At 44.2% G+C, this 17,920-nt stretch overlaps 1 pseudogene; it reads right to left on the bottom strand.

Moving 5' to 3' along the window:
- LOC143602762 (uncharacterized) overlaps positions 1-17,920 on the bottom strand; it is a 49,593-nt pseudogene that overhangs the window by 19,839 nt on the left and 11,834 nt on the right.

A 17,920-nucleotide genomic window follows, 5' to 3' on the forward strand; every position in this document is an offset into this window, starting at 1 on the left:
CTTCAAAAGTGTGTGAAACATGTCAACGACTGGGTCATGATGCTGCTGACAGCTGGAAAAAGAAGATGACGTGTTACAATTTTAAGGAGATGGGGCACTTGAGTTTTGAATACCCAAAGAACAAACTCGCGACTGGTGGTGCGGGTGGAAGTGGCCAGAACAAGAAGGGAAACACACGAGTCTTCGTACTCGACACAAAGAAGGCCACTGACATGTCGAAAACCATTACCGGTACGTTTCTAGTCAACGACACCTATGCTAGAGTTTTATTTGATTCGGGTGCCAATTTAATTTTTATAGATTATAGCTTTTGTAGTCTATTAAGCGAACCTTTAATAAAATTAGATAAAACTCTAAGTGTCGAGACTACTAGTGGCGAAATCGTTAAGATCTCCGAAGTCCTTGTAAACGGAAAAATTCATTTAGCTGGTTATATTTTTCCTATCCAACTCTTACCGATGGCACTTGCTGGTTTTGATATTGTACTTGGTATGGATTGTTTATCCGATAACCATGCTGGTATCATCTTCAATAGAGAAACCGTTGAACTTCAAGCCCCCGATAAATGAACGATTCGAATTGAAGGGGACAAAGACGCTGGCCAAGTTAGCATAATTTCCATGATTAGGGCTAACAAATGTTTAAATCAAGGATGCTTAGAATTCATACGTCACTGAAGAATCAAAGCCAAAGGAGATAAAGGACGTACCTATAGTCTCCGACTTTTCCGATGTCTTTCCTGATGAATTTCCCGGAATCCCTCCTGATCGCGAGGTAAAGTTTAGGATCGATCTTATTCTAGGTACTGCTCCGATCACAAAGGCGCCATACCGTCTCGCTCCGACTGAGTTGAAGGAGTTAAAGAAACAACTCGATGAGCTTCTTGAGAAAGGCTTTATCCGACCGAGTTCATCACCATGGGGAGCGCCAATCTTATTCGCCAAGAAGAAGGATGGATCAATGCGTATGTGTATAGATTATAGTGCGTTGAACAAAGTCACGATCAAAAATCGTTATCCACTCCCTCGAATTGATGATCTTTTCGACCAACTTCAAGGTGCTAGCTTTTTTTCTAAAATCGATCTTCATTTCAGCTATCACCAACTCAAAGTCCAAACCGAAGATATCCCGAAAACTGCTTTTCGAACAAGGTATGGACATTATGAGTTCACGGTCATGCTGTTTGGACTTACTAATGCACCAGCCGCGTTCATGGACATGATGAACCGTATCTGCAAACCTTACTTGGATAAATTTGTTATCGTATTCATCGACGACATACTTATTTATTCTAAGTCCAAGGCTGATCATGAAGTCCATCTCCGAACGTTGCTTGAAATTCTTAGAACCGAGAAGTTGTATGCTAAATTCTTAAAATGCGAGTTCTGGTTGCATGAGGTACAATTTCTTGGCCACATTATTAATGTCAACGGTATTCAAGTCGATCCCGCTAAGATTGAAGCTATCTCTAAGTGAGAGATCCCAAAATCGCCAACCGAGATTCGAAGTTTCTTAGGTTTGGCCGGCTATTACCGTAGGTTCATTGAAAACTTTTCCCGAATCGTTGTTCCCCTAACTACTTTGACTCGCAAAAATATCAAGTATGAATGGGGAGCGAAAAGAGGCGTTCGATATACTCAAACAAAATCTCATCCAAGCATCTATACTGGCCTTGCCAGAAGGTACTGAGGACTTTGTTGTATTTAGCGATGCATCTCACTCCGGCTTGGGATGTGTACTAATGCAACGCAAGAAAGTAATCTCTTACGCCTCTCGTCAACTCAAAGTACACGAACAAAACTATACGACTCACGATCTAGAGTTAGGCGCCATAATCTTTGCACTTAAGATATGGAGGCACTATATCTATGAAGTAAGATTTACTGTGTACACCGATCATAAGAGCTTAAAGCATATTTTTTTATCGAAAGAGCTCAATATGCGCCAACGACGCTGAATGGAAACTCTCAACGACTACGACTGCGAGATAATATATCATGAAGGTAAAGCCAACGCTGTGGCTGATGCCTTAAGTCGTAAAGAGCACGAAAAGCCAAAAAGAGTCCGAGCGTTGAGGCTAGAACTTCAAGTTGATCTCCTCGAACAAATCAAATCCGCTCAACTTCAAGCGATCAATGAAAACCAAATCTCTGAAGAAAAATGTAACGCCACCATTGACTCGCTACTCAAGGGTGACGATGGTATCCTTAGACTCGAAAATAGGATTTGGGTACCAATCGTTGGAGACTTGAGTGAGAAAATTTTGAACGAGGCTCACAAATACAAATATATGATGCATCCCGGGAGCGACAAAATGTACTATAATCTCAAATCAAATTATTGGTAGAATGGGATGAAAAGGGATGTCGCTTCGCATGTTGCGAAATGTTAAACTTGTTTGAAAGTCAAGGCTGAACATCAAAAGCCTTCGGGATTGCTTCAGCAACCCGAACTTCCCGTATGGAAGTGGGAGTTAATCACTATGGATTTAATCACCAAACTCCCTAAAACGACTCGACAACACAATGCAATTTGGGTTATTGTGGATCGATTGACGGAATCCGCACATTTTATACCCATCAATGAATCGTATTCAATGGATAGACTAGTGCCTATTTATGTGAACAACATCGTTGCTTTACATTGAGTACCGATATCTATAATCTCTAATCGAGACAGTCTTTTTACGTCTCACTTTTGGAAGAGCTTCCAACAAGCGTTAGGTACAAAGCTTAACCTTAGCACCGCCTATCATCCGCAAACCGATGGGCAAAGCGAAAGGACAATTCAAAAGTTGGAAGACATGCTTCGGGCTTGTGTGATTGACTTAGGTGGAAGTTGGGATGACCACTTACCCCTAATGGAATTCTCGTATAATAATAGCTATCACACAAGTATTCAAGCCGCACCATTCGAGGCATTATATGGACGTAAGTGTAGAAAGTCCGTGTATTGGTCTGAAACCGGAGACAATAAACTATCTGGACCCGAGATAGTCCAAGAAACCACCGAAAAGATTCTTCAAATCCAAGAACGACTTAAGACGGCACGTGATCGCCAAAAGAGTTACGTCGATGTCCGTCGTAAGCCATTAGAGTTTAATGTTGGTGACAAAGTGTTATTGAAAGTTTCTCTTTGGGGGGCGTAGTTCGCTTCGGTAAAAAAGGAAAATTAAGTCCTCGATTCATTGGACCTTTCGAGGTACTTGAACGAATCGGCACTGATACATACCGTTTGCGACTGCCCGAGGAAATGCAAGGGATACACGATGTATTCCACATTTCGAATCTGCGTAAATGCTTAACTGATGAATTGTTAGCTATGCCATTAAAAGACTTCGAAATAAATGAAAACTTAAAATTCGTAGAACGTCCAATAAAAATAGAAGATTCGAAAAAAAATAAGTTAAAAAGACGAACATTGAAAATTGTGAAAGTCAAATGGGACTCGCGTAGAGGGCCCGAATATACATGGGAACTAGAATCGAAAATGAGAAAGAAATACCCCACTTGTTCTTGTAAAGCAGTCTCAAGGACGAGATTTATTTCAAGGTGGGGAGGATGTAACATTATGAAAATTTCAAGTTCAAAATGTAAACTTTCCCAAAGTCTAAGGACCATAAATGCCAAAATTCCAAACCCGAGGGTTAAAAATGAAAATTATGTTTTCCTGACCCATCGCGCTACGCGATGGATCAGAAGAGAGACCCATCGAGTATCGCGATGGGGTGTCTGACAGCTAGACGCGTGGCCTTCCACGTGGCCACCTCGGGGCACACCGGTCGCCACGTGTCCACACGTGGAATGACGTCCGCCACGTGTCAACACGTGGCACACCGTCTGCCACGTGGCGACACGTGGTAGACCTACATTGTGACTGGCCAGGGCTACGTCGCGGTACGCGACGGGTGCCCAGGAGGTCGTCGCGTACCGCGATGGGTTTCCAGAAAATGTCTATAAAGAGCAAGGTCCGGGATCTCACAAACCACATCCCAAAACCTACTTTCCTATCTCTCTCTAGCATATCTCTAGCTTTTATATCCTACCTCGAAGTTCGTGCCTTATTTCCTCGATAAACGTGCCCCGATTCCTCGTGTTGCGTACCGACTATTCCTCGAAGTTCGTGCCACCCTCCACTCATATAAACCAAGAAGGTGTTTGTTCTCAAAAGGTGTTCCGTCAATTGTTGAAGATTGGCGTTCATAAGAAAGGAGTAACGAGAAAAAGAGTTGATCGAGAAGGTGAAGTGGCGTTGGAGTACTGCTTGAATCGTTAGGGTTTTCGTAATCCTTTAAAGGTAAGGCTTAATGCCAATGAATATAATAATAAAATATTATAAAGGCTTAAACCTTAAGTCGAGGTTATACTCAATACCTCGAATAAAAGAAAAGAAAAACATAACAAAGAAAGAATAAAAGATAAGAATTATAAATATGTATATATGTGTGTAAGTATATATATGTATATTCTTTGTTATGAATATTATTTAAGGAATAAATAACTATTCTTAAATAATAAAAGAAAAGAATACGTTTCTTAGAGAAGAAGAAACGTCGGGTTTTTATAAATAAACTAAAGGTTTATAATTACTTTTAAACTAAAGGTTTTCAAGTAAAGGAGATTTGAACTAGAGGTTCATCGAGGTAAAGGATATAAAATAAGACTAAAGGTCTTAAGCCGGATTGTATATCCGACTAACAAATGGTTATACTCGTACTATAGGTGCGAGATAGCAAGGGAAAGACCCTCGGACGGTGGTGTTGAAGCCGATCCCAAAGCGATAAGGTGAATACGCCCCCAAACTTTTACAAACTTGTTTTCAAATGAGTCAAACATGTTATATGAAAATTATTTACAAGGAACTATGTGTTCCTAAAACCATTATAAATAAGAGTATAAGCCTAGCCCTCAGGCTGTAGTATACGTTTGTCTGGATCCTTACATATGTGGTAGTACGCGTTGGGCATATCGCACCACGCCTGGTAGTAGGACGCTTTCCTGCGGGAAGCCCGACCGTTTGTATACTTACGGGTACTTAACTAAGTCGAATGCTGCGGTGTTTCCTGAGGTGACCTAGTGTAGAGACTCGAGTTTATAAATGTGTTATTTAACTTTGTTATTCCTAAGCCATGATGGGCCGAGGCAGGCGTAGTCTCGAGGGGTAATAAATTAAAAAAAAATATTTTAGCGTCAGCTTGTTCACCAGCATTCGTTGCTGACGTATTTTATTTACTTTTTGCAGGTGGCCAAGATTAACACTTGGAGTGTCGAAGTGCTACTTATATATCCGATGGCTCGGATTTGTTTTGTATAAACTCGAATATATAAATGGTGGTTTTGTAATGATAAAACAAGTAATCTTTTAAACCTATACAGGAATATTTTATAATCCCGTCTTTTGTAATTTTACAACTTTAATCCACAAGTTTTACAAGTCTTCCGCTAATATAACGTAACTCTAATTTATTTACACTTGTGGTACCAACATTAGGGGTCACACTCCTAGGCCGTGTTTTGGGGTGTGACATTTTACCACTTTTGTAGACATCTTGTAACATAAGTCTAAAAAATTTTAAATTGTCACAAATGTTTTCATTGTCGAGACCTTTTTGAACAACCAAGTTGATGATATGTGCTACACATCGAACATGAAAAAAATCCCCGAAACAAGGTGGTGAATATTTAATGATAAATTTTTCGGCCGCTTTAGTATTGTTTGATGCGTTGCCAAACGAAATCAAAAATATTTTATTTCTCAAGTTGTAAGTCGTTATAACTTCATCAAGCAAGTCAAACAATTTTTCGGCGGTATGTGGGAACAGGAAGTTTTCAAAAGCGATGGTTTTTTTCATCAATTGCCATGTCACCGGATCAACGCAATGTGCGGTGTCACATATGTATGATTCGGGCAACCCGTGTGGTGCCTACCAAACATCGATAGTTAAGCTAACCATCGCTTGTAAAGAATGAAAAAACTCGATTAACTCTATTTAGCACACTCCCACAGCTTGATACAATGACGTCTTAAGGTAGTACGACTTACATGTGTCTATCACGGTTGTATAGTTTCTCGAATCAACGACGTCAAATCCGGGTCATCAAAGTGGTTAAACGGAAAACCTTGTTGAATAACGAACTTTGCCATTCTATCTTGAACTTGAGTCGTGTTGTAACGAAATATTGTACCATCTTTACCCAAGTCAACTTGATCGGTTGCGCCAATCCCTTTCAAGGCCGTGCAATATGGCTTCTCGATGTGCTTTCTTAAAGTCGAGTTGGAATCGTGTTTTAATTGTTTTCCACATAGTTTGCAACGAGCCTTTTGATCACCTTCGACATTGACAACCAAATCCCAATTCTTCCATTTGGGTCATCTATAGCACGAACGAGTTCAATAAAAACACTCTTCTTAGCCTTCTTGTTAGTTTTATTGATGGGTGCCATAATAATATTGAGTTGGACGGTCGGGTTTGCTAAAGGAGAAGTATTTTAGTTTGTTTTTTAGTATGGTGGTAACACAAGTGGTGGAAAACAACTTATATATAGGTTTTGGGCATCAAGAACCGGTTCCAACGGCTAAATTACCGCTGGAACCGGTTTTATTACCGTTGGAACCGGTTTTCCGGTTCCAGCGGTAATATAGCCGTTGGAACCAGTTACAATGGCTATAATTCTCCCAAAAACCGGTTCCAACGGCTAGTTTGACCTGCAGTTGACCTTTTTAAAAAAAACCCGACGGAACCGGTTATTTCGGGTAGGAACCGGACCGGGTACAATTTGGAACCGGGTAGGAACCGATTGGAAAATGCAATTAGTGGAACCGGGTATGGATTTCGGGTACAAAAATACCCAAACCGGGTATGAGGTCCATCGGGTAGGAACTGGAACCGGTTCCGGGTCGGTTCCACCGGTTCGGTTCTGGGACCGGTTTTTTTGTGCACGTCTAGGCGCTAGTTTTAAAGCCATTTTTTTTACCTACTTCATTGGCATAAGTTTCTCTGTACGCTCAGATTTAAAAAGGCCGGAACATATAGAGTTTACCCTTATTTTGTGTTTTCAAGTTCCATTGCCATTACCTGCAACAAGTCATTGATTAAAGTCAATATCTAATCTTTATTATTATAGAGGTAGGGTACCAAAAATACCCAAATAGCCTTAAGTGGTACCCGCGGGTCAATCAGAAGTACCTCATAAGGCACCCGCGGGGCATATAAATCATCCGCATAACCATGGGCGAAAGAAACACTCCCATAAGGCATGCGGAAGCATCCTGGCACCCTAAAAAGTTGTCCGCAGGACAGAAAGATCGTCCGCGTAAATAACTACGTGGTAATGTCCCGAGACAGCTGTCAGAGTATGATAACACTCTAGTAGATTTACCAGGATGCTCTCTTAAGTAATACGTGATACATCAGCCAATTATTGAAGGACACCTGTCCAGGCTGATTATAACCGTGCACATGGCTAGGGTTGTTTATCGCCCTATCACAAGAGGACACGTGTCCAGGTTGTTATACATGCACATGCAACGTATGAACTTAACCAGTAATATGAGGGCACGTGTCCAGACGGTTATAATAGCATCTTCCAAAGGGACAGCTGGCCTAATCACCTTCCCACATCCTTCGGCTATAAATACCCTCTCAATCATCATGAGGTATTCATTCACTCTGACTGTACTCTCTCAATTTACTTAAGTACTTTATCTCTCAGTCAGAACTGTACTTATTCTCATGCCGGAGGGTGGTTACGGGAAGACCCCCCACGTCATCCTTCCCGTAACGAGCTCACGGTGTTCTATTTTGCAAGATTCACGTCACTGGACTTTGGGAATTGTGTTCATATCGTATTGGCAGTTAACCGTATCCTACCCTGTTGACTCATCAGATCTAGGACACATTAGTGGGGAGTAGATCCGTGTTTCTTCATTGGCGCAATCCGTGCTTTTGTTAGAACAGCAAAAAAATTTCATTTCACTTACGATATGACTCAGTTACCTACGGGGCCGACGGAGAATCAAACACAACCTCCACGTGATCTCAACCTTGAGACACGTGAAGGAGCAACATCTGTGTTTGCTCGAAATTCGACTCCTGTTACACGAATCAATGCTGCGAACCCTAGAGGTTTTACCTTGGGTGGTTCAACGGCTTGGGGGTTGTTTGCTCAACAAGAGGGTGTCACTCCAGTGGACACTAATAATGTGGTTAAACCAACTACTGATCTGGGGCATGTCACAGCCCCAGGAGGTTCTAATTTGAGAAATCTAGAATGAGTTAAAAGAGAAATCCACCAAACTCAGCTGGAGTTTGGTTTAGAAGAAGGTTCCGGTGACTCCAACCTAGGAAGGGGTCACCGTCATAGTCTCAGAACCGAAGAAACTCTGTCTCCGGACGAGTGGCTTCGTGTTCAACAAAGTAGTCTGAAAGCAGAGTATGAACGTCGGGTCCGGAACGAACTTTCCCACGGCCGTACCTTGACGTATGATGAACCTCCTAGGAGATCTATTTCTCCTCCCATTAGGGGAAGCCACATTCAGTATAGTCAACCACCGGAGCGGAACATGAGTGAGGCTCGGAGGTTACGTCCTCGTCCTCGCATAGACATGCGAGTAACATCCTATGAGGACGAACTGGACGGGTACGATTCATCATATCGTCCGGATGGTAGTTTCTATAGCGGAGATAGCCGCCTTCCTTCATACGGGGGGGCTAGTTATCCGCGACCAGTTGTCCGCCAGGCGGAGTATTGTAGCGATACCGAATACAACTTTTCGAAACCATATCGTACGGAATCTTTCGCAGAAAAGTCAAAGTTTATTCCGAGCATCGCACAAGCCTCATTCCCGATAAACGCAAAGATTCCGACGTCTGTTGGAACATATAACGGGATGACGGACCCCAGCGATCATCTACTGAGATTTGTGGCAGTCGGAGGAGTCAGCGGTTGGACTCTCCCGTACTGGTGCCACATGTTCGCACTCACACTCACGGGAGCGGCCCGTGAATGGTTTTGAGAAGTTGCCCGCTGGACAAATCAAAAGCTGGAATGATTTCATAGCAAAATTTTCCCAGCACTTCACTCAGCAAAAGAAACATACCCGCGATCCCTCAGAAATACTGGATGTTACAAGGCGCAATAATGAGTCCATCGAGGACTTCATTACTCGTTTTACTAACGAGAGCCTCAACATCGGAGGGGTAAGCGAGGATATGTTAAGGGGAGCATTCTGCAAGAACGTCCACTGTGATGACCTGATCCGTACACTTACGAGGAGAGACGGAATGCCCCAATCATGGGATGAAATCATGAAGGCGTCAAAGGTATATGCGACAACTGAAAAAACTTTGAGCTCCGAAGGTCAAAAGCAATCACCAAGGGTCGAGTTCTAAACTCCGAGACCAAATAGGCAAGCTAAGGGACCAATATGGTCAAGGCTTCAGCCAAGTGCGGAAACATCCAAACCTTTTGATGCAAGATCTTTGATCGGCAACAAAGGTAAACTTAACTTTTCAGCTCGTCCCACTACCAGTTGGACTCAGCTATCGGAAACTCCTTCAGAAATCCTCACTACTGAGAATCTGACCTTCCGGAAGCCTCAACCAGTGTCGAGGAAGTCATTTCTTGATACCAAGAAACACTGCTCATATCACAATGATGTCGGACACAACACGAATGAATGTGTGGCCCTCAGAAACGAAATCGAAGCAGCTGTTAAAAACGGTAAACTCGAACATCTAGTCAAGGGGGCATGAGCTGGGACTAGCAAACCTCCCGCAAGAGACAACCAGGGCCCAGCTAAAAGGCATCTCAAATATTTGAATGTCCATATGATTCAGGGTGGACATTCAAGTAAAGGAAAGCGGAGGAATTATCTGGAGGAGGAATGGAAAAGTGAGCCGGTAATCTTTCCTCGGATTAAAGGCGGTCCTTGTAACAAAAACCCGCTGATAATCACTGTTGAATTCGGACACTACCGATCACAATATGTATTCTTTGACACAGGTAGTACGTCCGACATCATGTATGAACAATGCTTCGAACAGTTGGATGAGGAAGACCAAGAAAGGTTACAGCCAATTCACGCTCCCGTCTCTGGTTTTGGCGGAGAGATAATGCACCCGCGCGGAGTGATATCATTCCCGGTAACACTCAGCGACGGGACACATTCAAGAACAGAGGAAGTTGAATTTTTGGTCTTACCAGCAACTTCCAAGCATGACATTATTCTGGGACGTGAAGCGATCGGAGACTTTAATGCTCATCCGTCCACATCCCACGGTGCAGTAGGAGTTCCAACTCGCACCGACGTGGCGATAATTCATGTGAACCGACATTGTTTCACGACTGAAAGTTCAAGACCAAGCAAGGTCCCGAGACAGGCTCAAAGGACCGAACCAGAGAAATGGATCCTCAATAAGAAGTTTCTGGACCAAAGCGTGATAATTGGTCCGTCCATTTCCGAAATCGTCCGAACATTCTTGAAGCAACTATTGGTCAAGAACATCGACATTTTTGCATGGCAACCCGCGGACATGACCGGTGTCCAGCGGAGCATTTCGGAACACAAGTTAAAGGTGAATCCAATAGTGCAAAAGAAGTGGAAGATGGGCCCTGAACAAACAAAGGCCATGAACGAGCAAGTACAAGATCTTCTTCATGCCGGAATCATACGAGAAATCAAGTACTAAACATGGGTGGCCAACCCAGTAATTTTCCCAAAAAGCAACGGAACGTGGAGGATGTGTATAGATTATAAAGATCTAAACAAGGCATGTCCAAAAGATTGTTACCCACTTCCGGAGATCGATTTGAAAGTAGACGCTGTGGCCCCATTCAAATTCATGAGCTTCCTCGATGCCTATAAGGGCTATCACCAAATCCATATGGCAGCTGGTGATGAGGACAATACAGCATTCCGCACTGACCAAGGAACATTTTGTTATAGAATGATGCCTTTCGGGTTAAAAAATGCGGGTGCCACATACCAGCGATTAATGGATCAAGCTTTCAAAAGCCAAATAAGTCGGAATCTCGAAGTCTATGTGGATGATCTGGTAATCAAGAGTGTTGAAGAGGATCAAATGTTGAGGGATATAGAAGAAACCTTTGAAACGTTGAGAAGCATTAACATGAAACTCAACCCGGCAAAGTGTTCCTTCAGGATGGAGGAAGGAAAATTCCTAGGAGTAATCGTAACAGGCACGGGTTTTAAAGCTAATCCAGACAAGATTCAAGAAATAGCCCGCATACCGTCTCCCGCATCCCTCAAACAAGTTCAGACACTTAACGGCAGGTTAGTAGCATTAAACAGGTTTTTGGCAAACCACGCTGCTAAGTCTTACCCGTTCATCTCAACACTGAGGAACTGCCTCAAAAAAGCACAGTTTAAGTGGACTCCGGAAGCTGAGCAGGCATTCCAAGAAGTCAAGAAGTGTTTAGTGGAATTACCCACGCTAACTGCTCCTCATGCGGGTGAACCATTAACACTATATATGTCAGCATCCGACATTGCCGTGGAGGCTGTCCTACTGACGGATAGAAAAAATGTTCAAACTCCAATGTATTACGTCAACAGAACACTATCGGACCCGGAAACAAGATATTCAATGTTGGAAAAGTTGGTTTTGGCATTGGTTTACGCTGCCAGATGACTCCGCAGATATTTCCAGGGCCACCCCATCAACGTACTAACTGGGTACAAACTCAAGAATGTGTTGAGTAAACCCGAATTGTCCGGACGACCGGCAAAGTGGGCTATTGAGTTGGGAGAACACTTGATAGAATACAAGCCCAGACCAGCAATCGAGGGACAGGTACTTGCGGACTTCGTCACGGAAGTCCCGCAGTACAAAGAGCAAGAGTGCTTAATCGAACAGCAACCCCAAGCGCCTCTGGAACAAGGGCAAGTGTGGTCATTGTTCATGGATGGAGCTTCGAGCAGTGAGGGTTTAGGCGCAGGTTTAAGGCTAGTTAACCCTGAGGGGCATGAATTCATGTACGCCATCAAGTTGGACTTTAAAAGTACCAACAACGAGGCGGAATACGAAGCCTTCCTGGCTGGATTGCGGATAGCGAAAAAGCTTGGGGTGAAACATTTAGAAGCTCGAGTGGACACTATGCTAATTGCGGGACAAATAAACGGAACATACGAAGCCAAAAACGATGTCATGGCTTCTTATTTGTCACAATCAAAGATCTTGATCCGCCAGTTTTCCTCCTTTGAAATCGTCCACATTAAGAGGAGTGAAAATAAGTCGGCGGACGCTCTTAGTAAGCTAGCTTCAACGAACTTTGAGCATTTCGCCAAAGATATTCGTGTAGAAGTTCTAGACCACCCATCCGTTCCACAAAACCAAGTCCTGGTAATCCAAACCGGTGTTGAGTCATGGATGTCACCCATCATAGCTTACTTATCTTCCGGAGCACTCCCAACAGGAAAGGCTGAGGCTCGGAAGATTAAGCACAAAACTCGGAATTACCGGTTGACTGATGGTATCTTATACCGGAGATCATTTCTCGGTCCGCTACTACGCTGTGTAGATGGAGAAGACGCAAACTACCTAATTCAGGAAATCCACGAAGGTATTTGCGGGTTACACGCGGGACCAAGAATGACGGTTGCAAAGATTATGAACGCAGGGTATTATTGGCCCGGCATGTACCTAGACGCTGTGCAAGAAATCAGAAAGTGTGATTCATGCCAGCGTCATGCACCCAACACCCTGCGTCCAAAAAACGAACTGATTCTAGTTACGTCCGCATGGCCGTTCCAAAAATGGGCTGTTGATATCATGAGACCTTTCCCAGAAGCCACGGGACGAGTCAAATTCCTGATAGTGGCCATTGATTACTTCACCAAGTGGGTAGAAGCCAAACCGGTTGCATCAATCAAGGCTTCAAGCATGAAAAAATTCCTTTGGGAATTCATCATTTGCCGGTTTGGCCTCCCGCAGGAATTGGTAATTGACAATGGGACCCAATTTGCTGACAGCGGATTGCAAGGATGGTTGAAAGAACTTCAAGTTACACAAGTCTTCACATCCGTAGCCCATCCGCAAGCAAACGATTAGGTCGAAAGGACCAACCGAACTATCAAAGAAGGGATCAAGGCACGGCTAGGGATGAAACGAACGGGTTGGGTGGATGAACTGCCTCATGTACTCTGGGCCTTCCGCACCCAAAAGAACTCCAGCAATTCGGAAACACCCTTCAGCCTAACCTATGGCACTGAAGCCATGATCCCCGCAGAAATTGGGATTCCATCCGCGAGAGTTCTATTGATTTATGATAATGATCACGAACTTAGAATGAATCTCGATCTACTGGAAGAAAGAAGAGAATTAGCATCGATCCGCGAGCATAATTACAAACGACAGCTCCAGAAATATTACAACTCGCGTGTCCAAACATGTGAATTCGATGCGGGAGACTTTGTCTTCCGCAATAACGAGGCTTCCGGACAGGAGCCTCCGGGAAAGTTAGCCCCAACTTGGGAGGGACCTTATAAAATCAAACAAGTATTATCCAAAGGTGCCTACAAGTTAGAGAAGTTGGATGGGACTGAAATCCCTGGGACTTGGAACGCAGCACAATTAAGGAAGTGCTACATGTAGCAACTTCATTTGCTCCTTTGTTTTTGGCCTGCGTGCCCACATAGTTATGCAATTTCTTTTAATGTAAGAAGGCTTATACCCAATCTTTGAAGAATGATCAGTTAATGTTAAGTTGTAATCTTTTATTGAAAAAACGAAGTTCCGGACATACACTTATATTATGGAACATAAGACAAAGTGCACCGGAAGGAAACAAGACTTCTTATTCATAGTCAAAAGAGATTACAAGAAAAAGAATTTACAACAAGGACATATATACAATCACGAAGTGACGTCTTCATCTTCCGCAGAGTTATTAGCCTCATCCTCCTCGTCCTCATCAAGATCCAATAGCTCTTTCAATCGATCTATGGCATCTTCCTTGTCCGCAAGCTCCGAAATGTGGTCGGAAAGGGAAAACTTCAAGGTATCAAATTCCTTGGTTTTCTCAATGAGGATCGAGGCAGTGTCCTTAACGGCTAACACGTATTCCTCCGGAAGTCGGGATGCCGAGCCAAACTCATATCCCTCTTCAAAGCCCATTTGGCGGCCAGCTTGCTCGGAGGTTCGGAGGAGCACTGCGACACAATTCCCCAGGTCGTCACTATTCCGAACGTCAGTGATAACCTGTTAAGTCAAACAAACATGTGTAAGCACATACACATTGATCATAATTAACAAAAAGGAAATTACCTTCGGAATCGCCGTCGATTGAAGCCATTTTTTATCCGCCTGGGCTCGGATAAGATCCATCTTGTCATTAGCACATTTCAGGGCTTGGTCTCGATTCTTGGCGTTTAAATCAGACAAACGCTTGTCCTTCGCCGCTGATTCAGCTTGGAGGGTCTTTATCAGTTCGGCTTGTTCGTCCAGCCGCTTCTGAAAAGAAACCTTAGCTTCCTCCAGGGCCCGATGACTATCTTGGGCATCAGTTAGTGCTTTAAGAACCTCTTTCTTGGCCCCAAGCAGGTTTCGCTCGGTCTCCTCCAACTCATCATTCATCACTAAGCAATCCCGGCGAAGTTCCTGGTTGGTAGACACAGCGTTTGCAACATGATAAGAGGGAGTCGAGAAGCTCGTGACGGATGCGGCGACGTTTTCGTTCCTTCTCTACAGGAGGAAGACTTCCATCGAGATACTCCTGACAAACGTCCGCATTGCTTAGCACCGAGTTCCGCTGTAATGACCAACGGGGAAGATGCGGGCAGTATCCTCATTCACTCGGGAGGAAGAAGCCTGCCCCCCATGTTCAAACACACTGACCCCGCCCTGATCATGGAAGATATGCTCATGACGGGGTGGAGATGTGTGGAAATGACCAGCTTCACCAACCTTTTTTTCCTTAGGAGGGGAAGGATCGATAGGTCAATCGGGTCTTGAATGGTGTTGATTGGTGAAGTTGGTAGAGTTGGGAGTTTGGTAGTAGCCGAGTCCTTCGCACCTGAAACATTCCCAAAAACGAAAATTCTTTAAACTACCAAAAAGCAACAAGTTAAAGAATAATCATGAAAGGCCAAATGTTACCTTTAGAAACATCTCGGGCAGAAAGCTCCCAGAGACGAGCGCCCAAATCTGAGACTTCAGCCTTACTTTGCTTCTTCTTCTTCTTCTTAGGCACGGCATCGGAAGCCTGATCCTTCCGCTTTTCGGCCGCCTTTGAAGCGCCCGCCTCCGTAACCTAAGGTTCGCCCTCAACGGATTGAGGACCACCTTCCTCACCTATTGACAGATCGGCGGTGGCCTTCGAATCTTGCTTGCGGGTCAAACCTACAGACGAATGTGAAGGATTAGTAGCATCACTCGATAACTCCCCTCACAGAGTGACGACTCCTCGCTAGTCGGAAGTAGTACTATCACTCCGCTCGAAGTAGCAGCTGTTACGGGTCGAGGTTGAAAAATACCTTCACATTTTTTGACCAACTCCTCACCTTGAGCATACATCGCTTCAGAAACTATAGGCTCAGGGCTCAAGGTAGTGGAGAACAGAAAATAGACTCGAGTGCGCTCCAAGAACGGTGCGTCCCTTCGATCAATTTCGTGACGCACCATCATACCTCCCTCGTGGTCCAAAAGAGTGTTGAATACAGAACCCTCACCTATACAAGAAAAGCAATAAAGTTAAAACAAGGAAGGATACTGTGGATGAATTAACAACGTACTTACTTCCACCCGTTGTCTCGTAATATGGTTCTAACTGAGGGAAGGGCCACAATCGACTCATCTTCGAATGTACCATGGCCCCTTCATGAATAGGACACATGGGTGTAGGCGTTTGGGTCAAGTATCGAACCACTTATGACCCGCGTACTCAATAACAGGAATCTCAGGAAGTGGATCTTCCGGTTTCCGTCGGGTCATCGTAAATAGAATGACATCTTCCCGAATCCAAAGAACTTGGATTTCCATCTGGATACTCCGGATCCATTCAAAACCAATCGGACCTTTTCAGGTAGTAGCAAAGCCATATCACCCGTCACGATATGTCATCTTATAGAAGATGGCAAACATATGGACGGATGGCTCGTAATTATGAGATTGGCAACAGAATTCGAAGTGTCGAATCCGCAGCATCCCAAATGGGTAAATTTGGGATAAATGTAGCCCATATTTCTTCAAAACGGACCTGACAAAATTTGTCACGGGTAACCGGAATTTACCCGTGGTAAAGTGGTCCAGGTAGACGGCCATCTTCTTCGGCGGCAGCGCAGTCACAATCGTGCCTTTCGCCGAACGTTCGGCTTCCCAATCCGAGGGAAAGCCGTATACGTTTTTAATATCATCAAAATCCTTTTTCCTTGATGTCGCATCCGACTTCAGTAATTGAAGGGGGATTTTTCTTCTGGGCAGCCATTGTAGTCAACTGGTTAAGACAGATATAAGAAAGCAAAATTCTCTGGTACGATTGAAGGAGAAAATATGTAAGTGATAAGAATGAATGGAAGGCATCAAGGCCTATTTATACTCATCGCAATTAATGCGACTGTCTGACTAACAGACGAAAGAGAAAATAAGGGTCGTGGGATGATGGACAGGTCAGGCGGGAGATTCGAAAAGGTAGGCACAGGCTGTCAAACAAACGTCTTGTCAGCCCCCGCCTAGAATCCTCTCTCCGCCATGTCACTAGTACTATCCATTTAACGTGCACAAGTTCAAAATTTGAAGAAAGATATATTGCAAAGATTCCCTCCATTAGTATCCGAAGTGATAATTACAAAAACATGGAAAGAAATTACAAAGATAAGTTCTAGCCCTTACACCTATCCTATGGGTTCCGAGGCGTCATATCTTCCGGAGCACTCTGGCCCCCATCATCCGCCTCGTCATCATCAGACTCTTCATCCTCCGATTCATAATCAATATACACCCGCAGATGCTTCAAGCCATCTTCGGACAAGGCGAATTCCGTAAGCATATTCTGCAACGGAAAGACGAGGCCATCATATTCTTGAACCCGCATATCCAACTTCTGCTGCGCGTCAAGTCCATGAAGCGGGTGGCTTTCGATAGGTTGTCCGGATTGGGCGAACGCCAACCCTTCATTGAAGCCCTTCACCCGGCCAACACCTTCCGAAGCAATCGTCAAGTTCACGAAGCAATCAGTAAGCTCCGTACTCCTCTTAACATGACGGATGACCTATAGATGAAGTTTGTTAAACGTCATAAAAAGAAGAAGACCAAAAAGTTAAGCAGTATCCAAAAGAAACTTACCGAGTCAAGACCACGGTTGAGGAAGTATTGCCTCTCTCGCTCAGCGCGCTCCGCCCTGCCACGAAGATCAGTCTGAGATTGCAAAAGAGAGTCGTATGCGGATTGCATATCGACAATAGTCTTGTCTTTCATCTCAGACTGTTCCCCTTGTAGTCTTAAAGCTTCCTCGAGCTCTTGGATCCGGGCGTGTTGTTGAGACACTTCATCTTGTGCCTTCACCAATTTGTGCCTCTTCCGTTGAGTTTCTGCTCGGGAAGCTTCAAGGGTGGCATTGGACCTCTCGCAGGCCTCCTCCCATCGCTTGGCAGCATCAGCATTCCGCTCTTTCTCTTTTTGGAGTGCAGCTTCGGCATCAGTTTGTTTCCACCTAGCTGCACTCGCTGCCTTACGGTGCTCCTCAGCTTCCTTCTTTGCAGCTTTTACTTCATCGGAAGCGGCACCAAGTTTCCCGCCCATCGTTCGCCACTCCCACAAGATCTCCTGACTACAGGCTAAACTGTTAGTCAAGGAAATGGCCAAGTCAGAATGGAGTTCTTGGCGGGAACGGGTCAGCTGATATGCTTTCTTGGCTGGAGGCATGCAGTGCTCAACAAAACTCAAACAGGTCTTGGGGTTAGA

Source organism: Bidens hawaiensis, unplaced genomic scaffold, assembly GCF_021521415.1.
Source record: "Bidens hawaiensis isolate Kalapana, Puna unplaced genomic scaffold, B.hawaiensis_p1.1 tig00059793_1, whole genome shotgun sequence".
NCBI lineage: Eukaryota > Viridiplantae > Streptophyta > Magnoliopsida > Asterales > Asteraceae > Bidens > Bidens hawaiensis.